This window comes from Neoarius graeffei, chromosome 17 (genome assembly GCF_027579695.1).
Source record: "Neoarius graeffei isolate fNeoGra1 chromosome 17, fNeoGra1.pri, whole genome shotgun sequence".
Classification (NCBI taxonomy): domain Eukaryota; kingdom Metazoa; phylum Chordata; class Actinopteri; order Siluriformes; family Ariidae; genus Neoarius; species Neoarius graeffei.
This window is the reverse complement of record NC_083585.1, coordinates 70,145,859-70,162,692: the sequence shown is the minus strand read 5'-3', so window position 1 is coordinate 70,162,692 and position 16,834 is coordinate 70,145,859.

Here is a 16,834-nt window from a genome sequence, read left to right as displayed (position 1 = left end):
GCTTTCCATGCGAGAGTCAAAGTACAGCACAATAGAGGAGTGTCTGGCCATCAAGTGGGCAGTACTCACTGTTCACTACTACCTGCTAGGAAGCCCATTCACCTTCTGTTCCAACCATGCCCCGCTCCAGTGGCTCCACTGCATGAAGGATGCCAATGCACGGCTCACTCATTGGTATGGTATCTGGCCCTTCAGCCCTTTAAATTTGAGGTGGTCCACAGGCCAGGGGCACAGATGGTGGTGGAGGATTACCTATCCCACTGGTGGGGGGTAGTCAGCTGCAGGCTAGATGGCTCCCTGTCCTGAGTTGGGCAGTGGGGGGGTGTGGTAGCAGGGGCGTGGTCGAGCGTCGGCTGTGAATGGTGAGGAGGCAGGTTGAACCAGCAGGTAACACATGATGAGGTGCACCTGTATAAAATTACTGGCTGTCTATTAACCTGTGTCTCTGTGCATCATGCAGACAGTCAGGAATGAGGGAGAGAGCTGTGAAACCCTGTTGCATGTGTATTTGTTTTGTGTATGGTCACTGAAAAGTGTGCAAAAATAAAAGAGCTCACCTGTTGAAGCCTGCTTCCCATTCCTCTGTTTCCCAAAGTCTGAGAACTGTTACAGTCCGTAACACCAAAGATGATGGTTGTACGCACAAATCCTGCCCCCTCACCAAAACGCCAATCATCTACTGAACTGGGAAACATATTAAACAAATCATGTTGTACTGAGGGCGGCACGGTGGTGTAGTGGTTAGCGCTGTCGCCTCACAGCAAGAAGGTCCTGGGTTCGAGCCCCGGGGCCAGCGAGGGCCTTTCTGTGTGGAGTTTGCATGTTGTCCGCGTGGGTTTCCTCCGGGTGCTCCGGTTTCCCCCACAGTCCAAAGACATGCAGGTTAGGTTAACTGGTGACTCTAAAGTGAGTGTGAATGGTTGTCTGTGTCTATGTGTCAGCCCTGTGATGACCTGGCGACTTGTCCAGGGTGAACCCCGCCTTTTGCCCGTAGTCAGCTGGGATAGGCTCCAGCTTGCCTGCGACCCTGTAGAAGGATAAAGCGGCTAGAGATAATGAGATGAGATGAGATGTTGTACTGATGAAGTGCACAGTCATGTAGGTGTAGTAGAAGAGTAATCTGTAGGGAAAAAGGATTTTAAAACATATTTTGTGGCAAAATCACCAAACTTTTGAAGCAGTTTTTTTTTATCAGATTTAACTCATGATTTTACACATGCAGTCTTTATGTCCCAGTGACCTCTGAAAGAGCAGTTATGGCTCTCTACCATTCACTTAGATTGGGGTCTGATCCTGTTACTCTGAAATAACTGCCCTGGGGAGCTACCAAGAGAGCTGCTGAGTAAGGGAGGGGTAAGAGGGGGTAAGAGAGTGCTAAGGGAGGGGTAAGAGAGCAGTAAGACAGAAGTAAGGGAGGAGTAAGAGAGGGGTAAGGTGAGTGGTAAGAAAGCGGTAAGACAGGGGCAAGGGAGGGGTAAGAGAGCAGTAATGCTGCTGCTTGAGAATAACAGACATGTGCTGGTTTAACTCATTAGCAGCTTGGGTTAAAAATAAAATAAATTCTAAAATTCTATATTCTCTCAAAAAAAAAAAGTCAAAGTCCTTCCCACACCTTACAGTACCTGGTATTCCTAGGCAGTCTCCCACTCAAGTACTAACCAGGCCCAACCTGTATGTGGCGCATCGGGCGGCGCCAATCTCCGTTTCCATAGCCCTCGGCCTCTCACCTATTACATAGCTAGGGTTACAGTGGGGGGCTAGTCCTCTGGTAACCACAAGAGTTTAACTCCCCATGCACATCTGTATTGCAGCGTGCCTTGCCAGATGGCAGTAGGTACCATTTTTATGATGGTCTTTGGTATGACCCGACCGTGAATAGAACTCACGATCTCCCGATTGAGAGGCGGACACGCTACCACTAGGCCACTAGTCGGTCTCTATATTCTCTAGAATGGGAAAAATATTAAAAATCACTTTTTCAGCATGAAATCTTTCACATATTTCATGTATGTTAAAAGTTATTACAATAACAAACTAATAATAATAATAATAATAATAATAATAATAATTGTTTAAAATTATACTAAATGACAATACAATGAGCCATAAGATTATTTTATAATTCAAGTAATAAAAAAAATGTAGAAAATGTCCAAAATCTAGTATAACGCTGTAACATTTATTCATATTTATATTCACGTTTGTATTTTTTAAAGATATATTCAGATATTTTTATATTTTTTACAATATATATTGTGATTTTTCTTACTTTATTTTAATTCACACTGTTGTTTGTTTTTGAATAGTACCTCCTTTTTTAAATAAGTGTCCAAATAATGACATTACACCAGTCTGTGGCCTATTATAACATTATACAGTACATCATAATGATCATAACATTATTGTCATACATACTGCTAGCAACCAGAGTTTGTGGCAGCCTCCAAACATGGCCTCCATGGACTACAACTCCCAAACGCCACATTGCCCTCCCTCTCTGGAATTCTAATTATCACGGCACCTGCTCCTCATCTCCAACCCAGTCACCCAACAGTACTTAAGAGCTCCCTCTCCACACAATCAGTGCAAAGTATCATTCAGCATGTAACTAGCTGATCCTACCAAGCTGTCATTTACTGGTTTGACTTCTCGTGACTCTGACCTTATTAGGGCCTGGGCACCGTTCGGTGCGAGACCCTATTGTTTTTCGAAGGATTCTTCTTCTTCTACTTCTTTTTCTGTTGCATTTGGCCTTATTTGAGGCATTTCCCATGCACGAAAACTCATGAAATTTGATACACACATCAGTCATTGTCACTGCTACTCAGCCACAGACTTTAGGCCCCGGGCGTGGCCCAGGGACTTCATAGCGCCCCTTTTTCCATTTCCCATTGAAATGAATGGGTACAACTTTGGAATGATGATGTCATGAGGCCATTTGGAGTGAAATTACACATGGTCATTTTTAACGTACTCCTCCTCGACGGTTCATCAGATTCATGTCAAACTTGGCAAACATTGATGCCAAGATATTGCTGAAGTTGAATTGCGAAGGGATTTTTGATACAGTGGTGCTTGAAAGTTTGTGAACCCTTTAGAATTTTCTATATTTCTGCATAAATATGACCTAAAACATCATCAGATTTTCACACAAGTCCTAAAAGTAGATAAAGAGAACCCAGTTAAACAAATGAGATGAAAATATTATACTTGGTCATTTATTAATTGAGGAAAATGATCCAATATTATATATCTGTGAGTGGCAAAAGTATGTGAACCTCTAGGATTAACAGTTAATTTGAAGGTGAAATTAGAGTCAGGTGTTTTCAATCAATGGGATGACAATTAGGTGTGAGTGGGCACCCTGTTTTATTTAAAGAAAAGATCAAGTCTGATCTTCACAACACATGTTTGTGGAAGTGTATCATGGCACGAACAAAGGAGATTTCTGAGGACCTCAGTAAAAGCGTTGTTGATGCTCATCAGGCTGGAAAAGGTTACAAAACCATCTCTAAAGAGTTTGGACTCCACCAATCCACAGTCAGACAGATTGTGTACAAATGGAGGAAATTCAAGACCATTGTTACCCTCCCTAGGAGTGGTCAACCAACAAAGATCACTCCAAGAGCAAGGCATGTAATAGTCTGCGAGGTCATAAAGGACCCCAGGGTAACTTCTAAGCAACTGAAGGCATCTCTCACATTGGCTAATGTTAATGTTCATGAGTCCACCATCAGGAGAACACTGAACAACAATGGTGTGCATGGAAGGGTTGCAAGGAGAAAGCCACTGCTCTCCAAAAAAACATTGCTGCTCATCTGCAGTTTGCTAAAGATCACGTGGACAAGCCAGAAGGCTATTGGAAAAATGTTTTGTGGACGGATGAGACCAAAATAGAACTTTTTGATTTAAATGAGAAGCGTTATGTTTGGAGAACGGAAAACACTGCATTCCAGCATAAGAACCTTATCCCATCTGTGAAACATGGTGATGGTAGTACTATGGTTTGGGCCTGTTTTGCTGCATCTGGGCCAGGACGGCTTGCCATCATTGATGGAACAATGAATTCTGAATTATACCAGCAAATTCTAAAGGAAAATGTCAGGACATCTGTCCATGAACTGAATCTCAAGAGAAGGTGGGTCATGCAGCAAGACAACGACCCTAAGCACACAAGTCGTTCTACCAAAGAATGGTTAAAGAAGAATAAAGTTAATGTTTTGGAATAGCCAAGTCAAAGTCCTGACCTTAGTCCAATCAAAATGTTGTGGAAGGACCTGAAGCAAGCAGTTCATGTGAGGAACCCCACCAACATCCCAGAGTTGAAGCTGTTCTGTATGGAGGAATGGGCTAAAATTCCTCCAAGCCGCTGTGCAGGACTGATCAACAGTTACCGCAAACGTTTAGTTGCAGTTATTGCTGCACAAGGGGGTCACACCAGATACTGAAAGCAAAGGTTCACATACTTTTGCCACTCACAGATATGTAATATTGGCTCATTTTCCTCAATAAATAAATGACCAAGTATAATATTTTTGTCTCATTTGTTTAACTGGGTTCTCTTTATCTACTTTTAGGACTTGTGTGAAAATCTGATGATGTTTTAGGTCATATTTATACAGAAATATAGACAATTCTAAAGGGTTCACAAACTTTCAAGCACCACTGTATGTTGTAATATGTTGAAATATTATAACATATGCCAAGATATTGCTGAATGTTGAACTTGATATCTTGTAATATGATTCTGATTCTGATACTCTTTACTCATTATGGGCCTGTCTGGTATAGCGCCACCAACTGGCCAAGGAAAGAATAGGGTTTTGAATATGTGTTTTGACACATGATGAATTTTAACATGCTCCTCCTAGACGGTTCATGAGATTCATGTGAAATTTGTTATACGTGATGCCAAGATGTCGCTGATATTAAATTGCCAAGGGATTTTTGATATCTTGTAATATGTTGAAATGGCCTTATGATTTTAATATCTTGCCACATGAACAGGAAATGTGTCAGAAAGCCACAGTGCATTGACTGTATGGTCGGACACTTCTTACTTCAATAGATATTATGATTATTATGATAACCTGACGCCCAATGGGCCTGCCTGTTATAGCGCCACCACCTGGCCAAGCAGGAAATGTGCCAGAAATTGGCAATGCCTTAACTGATTGATCTGACACTTTATAAAATATTGTGTATTATGATTGTGATGGGCGGCACGGTGGTGTAGTGGTTAGTGCTGTCGCCTCACAGCAAGAAGGTCCTGGGTTCGAGCCCCGGGGCCGGCGAGGGCCTTTCTGTGTGGAGTTTGCATGTTCTCCCCGTGTCCGCGTGGGTTTCCTCCGGGTGCTCCGGTTTCCCCCACAGCCCAAAGACATGCAGGTTAGGTTAACTGGTGACTCTAAATTGAGCGTAGGTGTGAATGTGAGTGTGAATGGTTGTCTGTGTCTATGTGTCAGCCCTGTGATGACCTGGCGACTTGTCCAGGGTGAACCCCGCCTTTCGCCCATAGTCAGCTGGGATAGGCTCCAGCTTGCCTGCGACCCTGTAGAAGGATAAAGCGGCTAGAGATAATGAGATGAGATAAGATGATTGTGATGATATTCACATGTGTAATTCAGATGCCTAGCACAGCGCCACCATCTGGCCAAGCAGGAAATGGGGAAAAATGTTCAATTCATTGATGGATTGATCTGAAACTTCACAAAATATTGGATATCATGAGTCTGATGATATATAGAATTCTGTGCACACTTATACACACACAGTCATATGCATATTTATGCATACACACACACACTCTCTCACAAGTATGCACTCACATGCACACGCAATATCTATGAGCACACTCTCTTTCACACACACACACTTTCTCTCTCTCTCTCCCTCTGACACACACACACACACACACACACAATAATAGCAGAGCTCCAGCGGAGCACCATACCTAAGAAAAAATGGTAAACCCATCGAGTCGATTTTTTGTGGTTTGTCCAGGTACGTGCACCACCAGTCATACACACCGCCTAGTGGTCAGTGTTAGTAATTACCAGTCATACACACCACCTAGTGGTCAGTGTTAGTAATTACCAGTCACACACACCGCCTAGTGGTCAGTGTTAGTAATTACCAGTCATACACACCGCCTAGTGGTCAGTGTTAGTAATTACCAGTCACACACACCGCCTAGTGGCCAGTGTTAGCCATTACCAGTCATACACACCGCCTAGTGGTTAGTGTTAGCCAGTAAAGAAATAAAACAAAAAAAGACTGGCTAGGATATAAGAAAATTCTACAACTCAGAAACAGATGGGAGCTCTGCTTTTAGGGAGTGCCTCAATCTATATATTAGTGACCTGCCATCATCGTGCATTTTTGTTGCAGACATATGAAAACTCTGCATGTACACACACACACACACACACACACACACTGCAGACACAGGAAAGCTAAGATGACTTAAGATTACAGCATGAGATACAGATAAGGAGGAGACACGTATAGTTTTGTACATATATAAATGTACATTTTCACACCACACACACACACACACACACACACACACACACACACACACACACACACACACACACAGTCTTTGTCTGTCTATCTCTCATCCATCAAGCAGTTATGGCATTTGCAACATGCACATCACCTTTGAACATTTAATGAATATAGAGAGCGTGCACGTGACATCACGAGGTCACGTGATATTTGTTTATCTGCCATCTTGGACAGCATGGCCATGCATAGAACTTAGACAAACCCGTTCCAATTATCAAGTGTGTGGGAGTAGATCTTTTGAGAATGGTTATATTTTGTTCAGCATTTGGTTGTACCAATAGACAGGGCCAAAAGGAGGGCCTGTCATTTTATAGATTCCCCGCAGATGAGGGTGAAAAAGGCAGCATCCGCCAAAAGGCGCGCCATTTGCATCCCTGTTTAAACTCATAGGTTAACCGACTTTAACCGGCTAATGAGGCTCGGTGGTCAGTCAAGATTTTTTTTAGTTTTTGCCATCCCTACTATGGATTGGCCTTTCAAAGGCATATATGAGCCAAAAAGATAAAACATTGTCATAGACTAGGCCAGGGTAGTAGGGCTAGGCATAGCCATTTTAAACATTAGAGATCAAGCAGACTGACGGCCACAAACACTGTACTGTCTAGTTTCTGAGTATGCAGTTATCATTCAATCTGAAAATCAACTTAACAGATGTACTAGGAGTATTGAATTAGAAGATTACACCTACCTGATATGAAGTGTTCACTACAAACGGCTGAATCTTGCAGATCCAATTTTTTTTGGGGGGGTGTTGGAGTGTCTGAATAATTTCATCAGAGTAAATTCTGTATTAAAATTACTAAATAAGCAAATGCCGTTACAGTCCATGAAACATAGGAAGTATGAAAAGAAAACAGTAAATCAGAAAGCTGTGCACATTTTCGCGGAAGCTGCGCAAATGTGCACAGCTTTCTGATTTGCTGTTTTCTTCTCATATCTGGAACTGAGTTTAGATTTCGAACATTCTTATGATAAAACGTCCTGCATAGTCTCTTTATGATAAATGTCTTAATGCCACTTACCCATGAGGTTATCAAGTAGACATTCTTCTTCGGAACCTTCCAGAGGTATAGTTGGGATACCCATCCCACAACAAAATATTTATAAGCTTCCAGGCTCTTGTAAGCTTTGAGGGATTTGCCAGTGTAACACGATTCATGATTAACAAGAAAAGTGTAAATGTCGTGGTAGGCCAGATCTGGCAAATCTCCGGCACCGCAGCTCTGAATTTCCCTGAACAAGGATTGCGGCAAGTTGTACGGATCTGCAATCCCCAACCTGGAACACTTTTCCACGTAACGCTGCCTCATGTCACCTTCAAGATGCTGAACAAACTTAGACAAGTTATCGCGCAATGTAGATAGGGTATTTTCCAAATTTTCTTGGGGATTACTCCCTGGATCCATTACACTCGCGCAAGGTAAACAATCCTGAAGCCGTCCAATATGGCGGAGTATACACGGACGGGTCACGTGACTTCACATCCTCTATATGACATGTGACTGTTTTGTTGGGTGGCAGAATATCCTGGGTTGCGGAACCACACGTGCGAAGGCCCGTCAAGGCCACTAGTGGCTTTAATTCTGTTTGTTCCTGATTCTGATTCTATGTCTATTCTGCGATGTTCTGACTGCACCTCACTCAACCCCTTGCCTTCCCCTGACCTTGATTAAGATTTCCATTTTGGATTTGGTTACCAGTTTGTGATGCACCTGCTCTCTCCTGCGACTGCTTCTGTAAGTCCCTACCTTTTCTGGCAGGATACTTTGACTACATCATGGACACAGCAGAGGAGGCAAAGCAAATGTGATAGGTTGATTTTGATCCAGCTAAAATAATTCATTTCTTAAAAACATGAACAAAAGAGAATTAATTAATTCATTTAGTAAATAAAAAAGTTATGATTCATAACTGTATACACAGTTTTTATGTAAACATTTCAGTCCTGTACAAGAGGTAAAAAGGATGAACAAAGATGAAAAAGATCAGTGATTCTGCGATCTACTCATTCAGTCCTGGTGTCTGAGATCGATTGTTCAAGTCTGCAGGGGCAGAAGGCTTTCGCGTGCACTTTGCTCCATTCTCAATGAAGCTAACAGAGAAGAAGCACTGTGTCCAGCGTCTTTATTGAGATTCCCCCTTTTTCAGGTATAAAACAAGTATTTCTGCCCTTACACGATTGTATGTGTTGTTAAATTGTTTTGTGTACAGTTTGAGTAACTTTGACCGAACTTTGAGTGTTTTGGAGCATTATTTTGATCGGTACATTATTCACTGGTTCATTGCACAATACAATAGGTAGCCTTTATGGTGCGGTGTGCGTTGGGATCAAACACTATAAAAGAGAAAGATAAAATGGTTAATTGTGTTTACAATGTTTTTATTTATTTCAAATGCACTTTATTTTAGTTTAAGGTTATGTTGAATTATTAAGATTTGTACACACCTCTATGTTTACCTGTAGCATTTTTCCTGTAAGAAAGGGAAAGAAAAAGAAATGGGAATATACTTACCTGAGTACTCACCTGATTGAAATTAACCTGTAAGACAATGTGATAAATGGCGATATACTTACCTGATTAAATGCGACCTATAGCAAAAAAAGAGAAATGTTATTATGATACTTACCAGTGTGTTTACCTGTGAAAAGAAAAAAAGGTTAATGTTCAAATGAAACAAAATTATTGTGACTATGTAAATATTTTCTTTCCATTCTCAATGAAGCTAACAGAGAAAAAGCACTGTGTCCAGCGTCTTTATTGAGATTCCCCCTTTTACAGGGTGTAACATTTTAGAGGCACCGCTGGGATGGATATGATGAGGGCCAGCTGTCACAGATAGATGTCCCTGATCAACATTCAGACGTTTTCATCTACAGCCAGCATGGACAACAGTGTGTGGTGGTACAACACCTGCATAGAGAGATCTGCATGCAATCTGAAGTCAACCACTGGTGCCAGGAGAGCTGCGTTGTCTACTGCACGAGGAGAAGGTTCTTCACCATACTGACTGACGTCCATGGGTCAGAGCACTGTGTTATCTATTCTGCGAAGAGAACAAGGAGATTCTACACAACATATATCTACGTGTCAATAAACTGTGTTACCTATCCTGAAAGAGAAGATTTTGCACCACACTGACATCCATGTGACAGAGAACTGTGTTGTCTACCCTGCAAAGATAAGGTACTGTATTGCACTAACATTCTACACGGGTCAGAGTCTGAGATGGCGCATTCAGACACTGAAATGGAGACTTCAGGAGTAGAGGACTTGAAACTAGAGATTGGTGGTACCTTCTATGCATTATCAAGAGATGCTTTGATTGAAGTTTGTGATTTTCTGATTATTGCCAGTTCAAAGTTTGAAAATGTGTCAGGTAAAAACCGCTCTTCTCTCATCTCTCACATCACAAGGTACTTAGAGAGAGAAGAGTTAAGTCAACTTGAGGACCAGAGTATGGCAGAGCTGCTTACACTGAAAGATAAAATTGTTGAGTTGCAACAGATTGTTAAAAGGGATGTACAAAAACAAGCAATCTCAGATGCTAAGCAGACAGGTTCGGAGCCAGAGCAGGTCATTCAGCCCTCAGAAAGAGAGTGGTTGCAAAAAGAATTAGAGGCACTACAATTGGCATTAGCATTATCACTACAGGAGAAATCAAACCAAACCAGGGGAACAAAAGTGGGTGGGGAAGATAATACTGCTAAACAAGACCATGCTTCTGTCTACCAGCCTCATGTGTCATTAGTGGAATAGAGAATTCAAAATATCAGGCCAGATTGGTGAACCAGGGCAAAAAGATAAACTTACATTCTCCAGCCTAGCCCACCAAATTGAACAGGGCATCAGCAAGGAATTTCCTGAAATAGAAATAGTTGATGCAGTGATCAAGGCAATTGCACCAGGCTTACAATTGTGCAGCTACCTAGAAGGAAAACCCAATCTTACTCTATCTACTTTGAGGTGCGTTCTCAGGTCACATTATCAAGAAAAAGGAGCCACAGAACTGTATAAACAGCTCATGTCAGAGGTTCAAAGTAGTAAGGAAACACCACAAAATTTCCTTATCCATGCACTAGATTTGAGAAAAAAAATTCTCTTTGCTTCACAGGAAGCAGAATCCAGCCTAAAATATGATCCTGTACTGGTACAGAGTATGTTTCTCCATACTGTTCTGACAGGCCTGTAAAATGATAGCATTAGAAGCGACCTCCAGCCATACCTGCAACAAACCACAAGAAGTGATGAGGTGCTCCTGGGAAAACTAAATATTGCATGCGCAAATGAAACAGAAAGACAAAATAAAAAGAAACTACTTATCCAACAGAGGCCAACCACTGTGGACACAGTCTAGTCTAGTGACACCCTTACAGAGAAAAAGATTAAGCCCCCAAATTCGGAGCCCACTAACAAAACTCACTCTGATGTACTAAATGAGCTAAAAGAAATGCGTTCTGACATGGCATTATTGAAAAATATAGGTGCTGAAGTTGCATAAATCAGAGAGTCAACTCACCAACCCAACTCAGCACAGACACAGTATCCAGCCTCACCCGTACTCCAAGAATGCATTCCCCCTCCCCAGCCCCAGTATCCCCCACAAAATTACTGGCTTCCCCCAGGACAAAGAGAAGTGAGGGCTTAGTACCAGCACAGATTCTTACCACAGCAGTATCCCACCCCAAATCGGACTCAGCCAAGAAAATGTATTGGCTGCCAGCAAAGTGGAACTGAATATTGCACCCACTGCTACTGATGTGGTAGTAGTGAACACTTCTTCGCAGGCTGCAGGGTGAGAACAACGAGACAAGACAAAGAGGGTCCTTTAAACACATAAGGGTTGCCCCTGTGGGACAGGGAGTAACCAGTCACAGTGTAGTGTCCCAGCAGCATTGCCCAAATTGTGGTGTCCCTGATAAAGACCTAAGATTTAAAAGATGTGCGTCATTTAAAAAAGAACTGTATTGCTCTAAGATCTGTCAAGCTGAACATTGGCCAAAACATAAAAAGCGATGCATTCAGCACTCTCACCCAAAAGTTAATGCCACTCATACAGAGAAAAGGGACAGTCGTCCTCATCTTGTTGGCCTGGTTGGAAAACATTGCATAGTTGAGTGCTACATACAAGGCCACAAAACCAAAGCATTATGGGATACAGTCTCCCAAGTTTGCATTGTTGATGAAAAGTGAAAAAACAGACATTTGCCATGTGAAAAGTTGAGAGATGTGTCTGAATTACTTGATGCCCCTGATGATTTGAAGATCACTGCTGCCAATGGGGAGAGCATGCCTTACATAGGTTTCATTGAGGTCACTTTTGGATTAGCTGCAGAGGGCAGCAACCCCAAAGAACTTCTTGTCCCCATGCTAGTAATGAAAGGCCAAAGTCTTATGCAGCCCATCCTAGGCTTTAATGTCATTTGAGCTCCTAGTAAAAAACAGTGTCACAGAACAACATGATGCTATGAAAAGAGAGCAGTTACATGAGACATTAAAAGCAACTTTCTTAAGTCTTGAGCGAGAAAAATGTTACAGCCTTCATTGATCTGGTTACTGCAGAACATTCATGTAACTATGTTGTGAGAACTACAAAAGAGAAAGTCATTGTGCCAAACCACACCTCTGTTCAGATTGACTGTAAAGCACAAACATGGCCACTGAAAAAAGGTACTACACTTGTCTTTGAGCCTGACATAAATCCTCAGTGGGTTGAAGGCCTTGAGTTTTGTGAGACTTTGGTAACTTTCAAAAGTGGTGTCCCCCCTTACATTGTTCTTGATGTGCAAAACCCCACTGATCATGATATTGAGCTGTCAGGAAAAACTGTTTTGGGTACCTTACAGCAAGTCCAGGCTGTGTATCCAGCTACTGTTTTAGAGAAACCCAAACTCTGCCCTCCAGTGTCAGTGAGTCAAGTAAAAGCAGAGAGTGAGCAAGTTACTGGCACTTCATGGAGTCCACCAATTGACCTGGGTCACCTGAGTGAACCTGAAAGAGAAATGGCACAGAACATGCTTCATGAAGAATGCTCTTCCTTTTCACAATCAGATAATGACATTGGATGTATCAAGAGTCTGAAGTTGAGCATATCATTGAAAGATATGGAGCCTGTAGCATATGCCTACCTGTCGATGCCAAAGCCATTATATAAAGAGATGAAAGATTACCTTCACGACCTGATTGCACAAGGGTGGGTGCAGAAATCCAACTCACCATATGCCTCACTGGTAGTCTGTGTAAGGAAAAAGGATGGTAGCCTATGTCTTTACATAGATTACAGAGAACTAAACAAAAAGACACACCCTGATAGACAACCGATTCCACGAGTCCAGGACATCCTTGACAGTCTTGGTGGCAATTCATGGTTTTCATTGCTAGACCAAGGAAAGGCCTACCATCAGGGCTTTATGGATGAAGACAGCAGACCCTTGACTGCATTTGTGACTCCATGGGGTCTATACGAATGGATAAGGATCCCATTCGGGTTAATGAATGCACCCACAGCCTTTCAACACTGTATGGAGGAGTGTTTGCAAGATGTGTGAGACAACATCTGCATCCCCTACCTAGATGACACACTAGTGTACAGTCAGTCATTTGAGGACCATGTAAACCATGTCAGAAAAGTGCTCCAGCTGTTGAGGAAGTATGGCATCAAGTTAAAACCCAGCAAGTGTAAGTTGTTCAAATGTGAGTTCCGCTATTTGGGAAGAGTTGTTTCAGCCAAACGTAGCAAAATTGATCCAGCTGACACCATTGCTATGAGAGCCTTGAAAGATAGAAGACCGAGCAATGTAGGAGAGCGACGAACTATCATGGGCCTGTTAAGTTACTATAGGCAACACATAAAAGACTTTTCCTGTATTGCAGGGCCACTTTATGATTTGCTGAAAGCGACGGAAGACAACAATGTGCTACAAACCAGGTTAGACACAAGGCATGCTACCAGGAGGAGTAAAGGAGTTCCATCACATAAACCAATTGTGTGGACTGAAGAACATCAAGCCATATTGGAGCGGCTAATAAATTGCTTTGTCGAGCTACCAGTCCTTGCATTCCCAGACTTTTCACAGCCATTTGTCCTTCATACTGATGCTTCAAACCGAGGCCTGGGGCAGATCTATACCAGCAACAAGATGGTAAACTCCATATGATAGCCCACAGTTCCCAAACACTGACAGCTCCTGAACATAATTATCACCTCCACTCTGGAAAGTTGGAATTTCTCGCCTTGAAGTGGGCAATCACAGAAAAATTTAGAGATTACCTGTACTATGCACCTACTTTCACCATGTACAGTAATAACAATCCACTCACGTTCTGTCAAGTGCCAAGCTCAATGCAATTGGATACAGAGGGGTAGCAGAGCTAGCAGATTTCCATTTTACCATCTGATATCGTCCAGGAAAAGAAAATGTTGATGCAGACAGTTTGTCAAGAATGCCTGTGAGTATTGAGAAGGTGATGGAACAGTGTACGGAGGAGTTAACATCAGATTGTGTGGCAGCGACAAACCAAGCTGTTGAGATTCAAGACTTCAACTCACCATGGGTTTGCCCCATACTTACCCCTCTCCAATGGACAGCAGTCAGTGATCACACATGCAAGCTGTTCTCTATTGCTGAGATTCAGCAGGCACAACAAGATGACCAGAGTATTGGTCCAATAATGCAATGCAAACTGAAGGACAACAAGCCATCAGGACATGAACTTAATGCCTTGAGTAAGCCAAGCAAGTGTCTGCTGCGTGAATGGGAGAGACTTCATATTGATGAAAATGGCATTCTCTGCAGAAAAACATCAAACAAAACACAGCTTGTATTACCTGAGAGATATAAGGCCATTGTACTGAAAGAATTGCATGATGAGATGGGCCACCAAGATATAGATCGAACAACATCATTGATCAGAGACAGATTCTTTTGGCCATACATGCAAAAAGAAATTGAACATTATGTGGCAAGAACATGTACCTGCCTGAAACAAGACACCATGCAGAGAAACACGAGCACCTCTGACCAATATTGTCACCACCCAGCCCTTTGAACTTGTCAATTGATTTCCTCCACTTAGACAAATGTAAAGGCGGATACGAGTATATATTAGTAATCTTTGATCACTTTACTTGTTTCGTACAGGCTTACGCCACCACTAACAAGTCTGCCAAAGCAGTCGCTGATCGCATATTTAACGACTATGCTCTAAAGTTTGGACTCCCTACATGGATACACCATGATCAAGGTGGCAAGTTCGAGAATCAACTCTTTGCACAACTAAAAAAGAACTGTGGTGTAACGGGATCGAGAACTGCACCCTTTCATCCACAGGGAAACGGGCAAGTCGAATGCTTTAACCAAACACTGTTGCAAATGCTAAAGACACTTACCGATAAGCAGAAGACCAACTGGAACAAGTCATTGAACAAGTTAATCTATGCATATAACTGCACATGATGTGAGGTCACAGGCTTCTCCCCTTTTTACCTTCTATTCGGAAGGTCCCCAAGGTTACCCATTGACCTCTTGTTTGGTCTTGCCTCAGAGACAGGGAAAACAGACCATCAAACATATGTGGCAGATCACAGAATCCAGGGACACATGTCTGCCTGGGGGCATTTTGAGTTATTGACAGATTCAGAAAGTACAGTTTCTAAGCTTTCCAATGATGCCTTCCATGTGGAGATCTGACAATATTTGAAGAATGTGTGGCCTTTTGAAAGTGTATACCTCTTAAAACAGAAAAGGGAGAAAATCACCCTCAAAGTTTTCCATCTCAGCTACTCTGGGTGTAGGGCGGGCACATAATGGTGCTCATTTGCATGACATTAAGGAAAGCCCTACCCCCTACAAGCTAGCACGATACTACTTTCATGTAAACAAAGATCACCACGTCAATTTTCCTTCCATGCAAAGTATGCCCAACACAATTATGAAGTGCAAAAATAAGTCCTAAAGTATACTTTAACGTTTTGTGGTTGAAAAATTACTCACACCGTAAGAAAGAAAGATAGCACGATGATGACACAACTAACACAACGCTAGTTTCATGTAAAGCCTCGGTCACAACCGGCCGTACAATATGTGCTCCTACAGCCAGTCTACATGCAAAGAATGCAAGAAACGCACGGAGAGCGCGCATGAAACGCACGGAGAGCGCGCATGAAACGCACGAGAGTGCGCGCGTGTGAAAAGCACGAGAGCGCGCGTGTGATGTGCTGATTTTCGAGCCGCAGACCGGCCGCAGAGGTTCTTTGTCATGTCAAACAAACTCTATGGGCGCTTACGTTTTTTTCAGGTTGCAAGACAAACTTACGGCCAACGCGCGTCTTTCTCCGTGAACAAAAAAAAAAACGCAGCGATTTAGGAAATGCCAAAAATCACACGGCCAAAAAATCGTACGTCCGGTTGTGACCTAGGCTTAACCAAACCACAACACTCTCCGTTACATGGAAAAATAACCACACAGCCTTAGATTAATAAACTTACCCCATCAGAAAGAGAAACGGCGCCTTGCACACACCAATGCCTCCGATGGAATGTAATCCTAGAATGGTCTGTGTATCATCCAATCATTCAAGTATTCCATTCAATCTGGAAAACGAGGTTGCATTTTTTTTGCTAGAAATGGTTATCTCCGATGTAAATACCGAGTGTCTGTTTGCTTCGCGGTGTTTCAGCTCCTCTGCGCTCTGTTTAGCTTCCTCATTCCGTAGTGAAATCACATGCCTGTATGCAAGTTAAGCCTAGGTTTACATTAGACCGTATCAGCGGATCATCAGATTAACGTTTTTAAAACGATTAGTGTGCACACAGCAACGCCAATACACGATTTGCGTGCACATAGCAACGCCAATACACGGATACGCTCAGCTCCGCAGGCATCCTGCGCTCCAAATCACTCCGCCCTGAACAGCGAGTGCCCTCTGGAGGGTGCGCACTCCGGCCCTGCGCAACTCACAGAGCGCGCGAGTATAGCGCACGAGCTGTGATTTGGGACTGAGCCGCTGTGTGTGTGATCTCAGTGCATGTCAGGCATGCGCGTCACTTACCACTTGCAAGTGGAAGGATGGCAAGCCTAAAGACAATCATAACTACACAATGGGCAGTATTTGCATCAGTATTTGCAGTATTTTCATACTTTTATACTCTTTAATGAAAGGTGATACAAGGCGGAAGTCCGCGCCGTTTTTCAGCAGTCGCGTCACATGACCAACGCCAGCGAATCAGGAAGGTGGATGTCACAGTGACGTTGTCCAATGATGA